Raw genomic sequence first — 7484 nt, forward strand, 5'->3', positions numbered from 1 at the left:
GCTTCCCTGGTGGCGCAGTGGTTGAGAGTCCGCCTGCCAATGCAGGGGACACAGGTTCGTGCCCCGGTCCAGGAAGATCCCACATGCCGCGGAGCAGCTGGGCCCGTGAGCCAGGCCCGCTGAGCCTGTGCGTCTGGAGCCTGTGCTCCGCAACGGGAGAGGCCACAACAGTGAGAGGCTCGCGTACCGCAAAAAAAAAAAATATGTACCAAGAGGTCTACCCGCCCTTTCTGCAGATAGCCTGATTGCAATAACTTGACTTTCTAAGTACAGTTGAGTAAAGGCACGAAGACGGAGCAAGGGAAGGCGATAGCTGAGATGGATTTGAAGGAGAATAACTAAGTGGGTGATACTGTCTGGTTCTACCCTTAATATACTTACAGCACTCTGCCTAGTCAAAGCTTCCAACTGATACCCAGGGGGTGTGAGATCACAGAAGTCATGACTCTTGTTTCAAACATGGCTGTCCTCGCTGCTTCCAGTTCCCTTCAGCCATGGCTACCCCCAGAGCTTGCCTTATGACCCCTTGAATCTCAGAATTCCTGCATGACAGTTTTCAGCTTTATTTATGTTCCTAACTTCAGATTCATCACAGAATTGGGTTGGGAGTCCCTACTCCATGTCTCAGTCCTACTGGCCACAGCCCTGACCAGGGCATCCCTCCCCGAAGTGGCAAGTGAACCAAATAGCAGCTTAAATCTTGATACCATCTTTCTACCTTAAATTACCATAAAGCCTTTCCAAAACAATTCAGCCATTGATTTATAGGCTATATTGGCACTTCTCAAACATTTTTTATGGCAGCTCTTTTACCTTGTTCATTCCTAATTTCCAGTGGAAAAAGAATTAGAGAATAATCATCAAGATGATGATACAAGAAAAAAAATGTAACAAAGGGAAAGCCTAGCGATAATTTTTCATATATGTTAATAAATATTTATTAAGTTAATAAATATGTGTATAACAATGGAACACCATTAATCAACTCAAGTCAAAACTGATGACGCACTCATAAAGATCAGTCCTTCCAAACTTTATGGACATTCCAATCATCTCCTTTTACGAATTCTAAACTTTAAGAGGTTAGAGGATACCTACTTTCACTGCTTCTATTCAGCATAGTACTGAAAGTTCTAGCCAGAACAATTAGGTAAGAAAAATAAATAAAAGGCATCCAAACTGGAAAGGGAAAAGTAAAATGATCTCTGTTGGGAGATGATAGTAATACCAGAGCTGTGCTAAGCCATACTGGAGCCTATGACAAAAGGAGAATTCAGTAACACTGATTTTGTATTTTATTTAAAATTTGATATTTTGTTCATCATTGAATTTTTACATTAATTTTGATGTTTTAAAATATGCTTACCTTGACCATTTAGTTTTTTGGTGCTTCCTTAAATTTTGTACCTGAGGTGAGGGCCTCACTTGCTTACGTTAGTCTGAGCCTTGTTTAAAACTCAGCAAGTTTTTAGTTTGTAGTCTCAATCATACCCCGAAAATTATGTCACTTTTCTGTAAGAATGGAAAGAAAATCTTATATCTGCAGATTACTTCCCAACCCATCTGGAGGCTCTTTACCATCTCGGGCTTTTGCATTTGCTGTGCCTTGCCCTGCATTCTCTTCCTGTCTTCACACGGTTGGCTGTCTCTCATCCTTAACAGATTAAGTGCCTTATCAGAGAAATCTTCACCAAACTCCTTCTGAAATGGGTTTTTTAATGTCTCCCTTATTATTTGGAACACAGAATCCTATTTGTTTCTTTCATAGCACTTAAAAAATTGCATTTATGTACGTGTTTGCTGAGTTCTTTATCATGTGTACTCCCCCCTGCCATTACTCTACAAGCACCAAGAGGACAGGGACCCTACCTGGTTCACCATTATATCACCATTACCTAACAGAGGGCCTAACATACAGTAGGTTCTTAATATGTATTGATTGAATGGGTGAAGAAGCCAGATGAGTTGGGGACCTTCCCAGACAGAAGACTTTTGCTCTGCTTCCTGCTGAACATCTGGAATGCAATCACCTTATCAGTTCCCCCTACCACCCACCAGAGTCCCACACTCCTGAAAGTAAATCAGGTGGTGAGCATGGTATGGGAGGCGTGATCTAGATGGGATTCAGTTATCACTGAAAGCTGGTAAGGGGGTTTGGAAGGAAAAGTACTAGTCAGGGTAGAAGTGGAATGTGTACTGGGAGGGAAGAGTGTTGTTGCACCAGGGCCAAATAGGAGTTATAACCAGACTTCAAGGGGTTTCCCTAGTACTAGTCAGGACTGGGGTGAACGTGGTCAGCCAGGGACACCACTGGCCCTGATCAAACCAGAGAGGCCAGAACACAAATTACACTAAGCAACGGCTTCGCCCTGGAATGCATTCAGGCCTGGCACCAACCAGGTTGACGACCGATGTTACTAAGGAGCCAGAAGACACATGTTTATGAACACAAGGACGCCCTCCACTCAATACCATAAGGTTATATAAGCAAATACACCAAGACACCATCTTGGAGTGAAGCAAGGGGGAAGAGGGGTAAAAACTAAAAGATCAAATTAGTTAAAATTGTTTTTTTTTAATATTCATTAGTTCTTTTCTTTTTCTTTTCAGTAATACTTTTTTTTGGCCTTGTTAGAGAATTGTACAATAAGCATCTGATTTGCTGTTAATCTATTAAAAATACAGAAGGATAATTGAAAAATATGCTGAACATCAAAGCTGATCTGGTGCTCAATGGAAAAAATGGAGAACGGACGCTATCATTTTGTCTCAGTCTGCTTAACTTTAGGTTTAAATCATTGAATTGGGCTAAGTTTGTTTTTCTTCTTTCTCCTGTCTTGTAAAGAAGACCACTTCAGTTTTGGAGGACTAAGAATCTACATTTTCTTAACACATTCAAGAGACAATGTAAGAAAATTAAAAGATTTCACAGCAAATGAACAAAAGAACTCTGATGGGCTATGATTTGGAAACATGGGTCTATATAGCTGATTTGAATATTACCTATTGTTGCTTTTTGTTTGGTCCTAGAATGATTGACTTATAGACTACTAGAGCTGGGCAATTCCTTAGTACTCAAGTGTTTCAATCTTCCTTATTTGACAAATGAGGAAAGATATTATTTGTTCATCCCAGTTTTGTTCCTTTAAAATGCCACCCTCACCTCACAAGTCATGCCAGAGCTCATATGGAAGATGTCCCCACTAAGTTACATGGATCCTCCACCTTCACTTACCCTGCACTCCCATCCTGTTCCAGGCTCTCACTCTCTGTTAATGCTTCATCCAGACTCTCCCTCCGCTGCATAACTCAATGCCGTATCTCCGCCTTTAGTGGTCTGACTTCAGAGTTGGCTCCATTTCTAAGCAGTTACTCTTGCTATGGCTCTGCAGTAAAATGATCTTATGAGTAGCTCCTATCTAGATAAGCTTCTTCCTGGTTTGACCCGGCCCTCAAGACTTCACACCAGTATATTGATCCGTAGGCAACATTCTCAGGTCTGTTCTGACCTTGGCCATGAGAATAAGTATCTTTTTTATTTTTCTACATCTTGATGTCTTCAATTAGATTATAAATTCCTTGAAACAAGGATTATTCATCTTTATATCCTTCCCCACATTACCTAAGACAGTTGTCGGCATATAACTAGTGACAAAAGTATTGGTTAATTGATTTAAATCACTCCCTGATCACCAATACAACCCCACTCCATATTCTGAGTGAGCAGGGTAGGCAGCTGCTGGCTTGATATAAATTTAGAATTTAGGAAAGCTCTCCCAGCCCAAGGACTGCTTCTCTCTGCCAGGATCCCTAAAATAACCACATTACTCACCGCTTTGAGTCAAGGCCTTGAAAATTCTTGTTAAAATGCAAATGTCATTTGAGACAGATAACATGAAGTTATCAATACCTATTAATAACATAGAATATTATTAGTCTAGCAGAGAATATGAAAGATCCAGAGGATGGAAGGGCAGACTTAAGTCAACCCCCAAATTTAGGACCTAGTAATATCAGAACAATATCTTGGCAATAGGTGGATGCGTATTGAAAGGAACAATTATCTCAGAAAACTCAAATGAGGTGATAGTAAAAATGCACCTGATACAGTGAAAAAATGATTAATAGTAATATACTAACTATTTTTTAGGTACACACGCTGTGTCAGATAGTTTTCTAGGTGCTTTACATATTTTAGCTCACTTTTCATTTCTTCATCTCTAAGATAGGTATAATTATTATTCCACACTTTTAGTTGAAGAAACCAAGTCAGAGAGACATTAAGTGATTTGCCCAATTTCACAAAGCCAGTACGGGGGTAGGGCTGGAATTGGAACAAGCTCTCTGGTTCTAGAGTCTCTAGGTTGAACCTCCAAGCCACAGCCTTCGATTGTTGTTTTCGTAATATGGTCATGATTTTAACCACAGAAAGAGGGTTGATCATTCATTCCTCTCAAACTCACTCACCTACAATCTACGAGTTTCTCCATATGTCTATTCATTTCCATTCCTCCTACAAGCTAACCCAAGTTCTCTATTTCTTTTCTAGGAAGCACTCACTGTCTGCCAAGCACTGTGCCAGACCTTATCTCATTTAAGCCTCAGATAAAATATTAATAATTTCTACATGAAGAAACTAAGGCATACAAGGCTCATTACCTGCCCCCTGCGAAAGTCATTCTGTAATATTAGTCCTGGGATTTGAACCCACAAAGGATGATTCCAGAGCCCTTAATCATATTTCCCATGGGACCCAACCACATGGTCATCCTACAAGTTTCCTAACTCACCTCCCTTTGGTTGATCTTTCCCCCAACCCAACTCCCACATCTCAAACCCTAAGATCCCCTCTCCTGGCTCCTAATCTGTTATTCAAGGAAATGGAGGCTGAGGCTCCCACCTTCTTCTTGCTTCTCCAGGTATAAGTACCTACTGAATAGCTACTAACACATTTGACTACATTTTAAAAAAGAAGAAGAAATTAAACATTTCTCCAAGGCCACAAACAATTCAACAAACAAAGGGCAACTCAGTGGGGAGTGGGAAGGGGGAGGGGCAATAAAGTGGTAGGGGATTAAGAGGTACAACTACTATGTATAAAACAAATGAGCTACAAGGAGCTCTTTCCCATCTTGCAAGATGGAGGGTGAAAAAGCTGAGAAGCCAGATACTAAGGAGAAAAACCTGAAGCCAAGAAGGCTGATGCTGGTGGCAAAAGGTTAAAAAGGTGAAGCAGGTTAAGAAGGGGAAGCCCCGCTGAAGCCAAAGCCCTGTCCTGGTCAGAGGAATTGGCAGACATTCCCGATCGGCTATGTTTTCCAGAAAGGCCTTGTACAAGAGGAAGTATTCAGAAAATAAAGCCAAGGTTGAAAAGAGAAAGAAAAAGAAGGTGGAGGTTCTTGCTACTGTCACAAAACCAGTTGGTGGTGTCAAGAAGGGTGGTACCCGAGTGGTTAAATTTTGCAAAATGCCTAGGTATTATCCTACTGAAGATGTGCCCTCGAAAGTTGTTGAGTCGGCAAAAAACCCTTCAGTAAGCATGTGAGAAAACTGGGTGCTAGCATCACTCCTGGGACCATTCTGATCATCCTCCCTGGGTGCCACAGAGGCAAGAGGGTCATTTTCCTGAAGCAGCTGAGCAGTGGCTTGCTACTTATGACTGGATCTCTGTCCCTCGATTGAGTTCCTCGGCGTAGAACACACCAGAAATTTGTCATTGCCACCTCCACCAAAATTGATATCAGTGGTGTTAAAATCCCAGAACATCTCACTGATGCTTACTTCAAAAAGAAGCTGTGTAGCTCTATTTACAATAGCCAGGTCATGGAAGCTACCTAAATGTCCATCAACAGACGAATGGATAAAGAAGATGTGGCACATATATACAATGGAATATTACTCAGCCATAAAAAGAAACGAAATGGAGTTATTTGTAGTAAGGTGGATGGACCTAGAGTCTGTCATACAGAGTGAAGTAAGTCAGAAAGAGAAAATCAAATACCATATGTTAACACATATATATGGAATCTAAAAAAAAAAAATGGTTCTGAAGAACCTAGAGGCAGGACAGGAATAAAGATGCAGACATAGAGAATGGGCTTGAGGACACGGGAAGGGGGAAGGGTAAGCTGGGACGAAGTGAGAGCATGGCATGGACTTATATACACTACCAAAGGTAAAATAGGTAGCTAATGGGAAGCAGCCACATAGCACAGGGAGATCAGCTCTGTGCTTTGTGACCACCTAGAGGGGTGGGATAGGGAGGGTGGGAGGGAGACACAGACGGAGGGGATATGGGGATATATGTATACACATAGCTGATTTACTTTTTGATACAGCAGAAACTAACACACCATTGTAAAGCAATTATGCTCCAATAAAAATGCTTTTAAAAAAAAATTTTTTTTTTTAAAAGAAGCGGCGTGGGCTTCCCTGGTGGCACAGTGGTTGAGAGTCCGCCTGCCGATGCAGGGGACACAGGTTCGTGTCCTGGTCCGGGAGGATCCCACATGCCACGGAGCGCCTGGGCCTGTGAGCCATGGCCGCTGAGCCTGCGCGTCCGGAGCCTGTGCTCCGCAACGGGAGAGGCCCCAACAGTGAGAGGCCCGCGTACCGCAAGAAAAAAAAAAAAAAAAAAAAGCTGCGTAAGCTCAGGCACCAGGAAGGTGAGATCTTTGACACACAGAGAGAGAACTACGAGATTACAGAGCAGAGCAAGGTAGATCAGAAAGCTGCGGACTCACAAATTCTGCGAAGAATCAAAGCTGTTCCTCAGCTCCAGGGCTACCTTCGCTCTGTATTTGCTCTCACGAAGGGAATTTATCCTCACAAAGTAGTGTTCTAAACTTCTTACAAAGAGCCTAATTAAATAACTGACCCATTTGAAAAAAACAAAAAAAAGCTGCAAGGATATATACAACACAGGGAATATAGCCAATATTTTGTAACTATAAATGAAATATAACTTTTAAAAATTGTGAAACACTATGTTGTATACCTGATACTTATATAGTATTGTACCCCAATTAAACTATACCTCAATTAAAGGGGGAGGGCAATTCAGGAAAATACTTACAGCATATGTAGCAAAGGGCTAATTTTCTTCATTTACAAAGAGCTCTTAGAGATATGTCTCCCCAAAAGGAAAAATTGACACGAGATATAAACAGGTTAAGTCCAATTTAAAAGATTTGCACTTAAGAGATGGGCCAAGATAGGTGGAGTAGAAAGACCCTGCGCTCACCTCCTCTCACGGGCACACACCAAAATTACAACTATTTACAGAGCAACCAGCAATGAAAAAGGCCAAAACCTACCAGAAAATATCTTCTACAACTAAAGATATAAAGAAGAAACCACAACCAGACACAAGAAAAACTTTCTGGCCTCCCGCTCTGTACCACGAAGGGCAGATCGATTCTCAATCATCGGAGAGAGCACTAGACTCTTATCAGCCCGCAGATGGCGCCAGAGAAACCTACAGA

General features: G+C 41.6%; 1 pseudogene; it reads left to right on the forward strand.

Annotated features, from left to right (window-relative positions):
- The first annotated feature begins 5139 nt into the window (after positions 1-5139).
- Positions 5140-6844, forward strand: LOC103072193 (60S ribosomal protein L6-like; annotated as a pseudogene).
- The last annotated feature ends 640 nt before the right edge of the window (positions 6845-7484 follow it).

This window comes from Lipotes vexillifer, unplaced genomic scaffold, assembly GCF_000442215.2.
Source record: "Lipotes vexillifer unplaced genomic scaffold, Lipotes_vexillifer_v1.1 scaffold341, whole genome shotgun sequence".
In the NCBI taxonomy this organism is placed as follows: domain Eukaryota; kingdom Metazoa; phylum Chordata; class Mammalia; order Artiodactyla; family Lipotidae; genus Lipotes; species Lipotes vexillifer.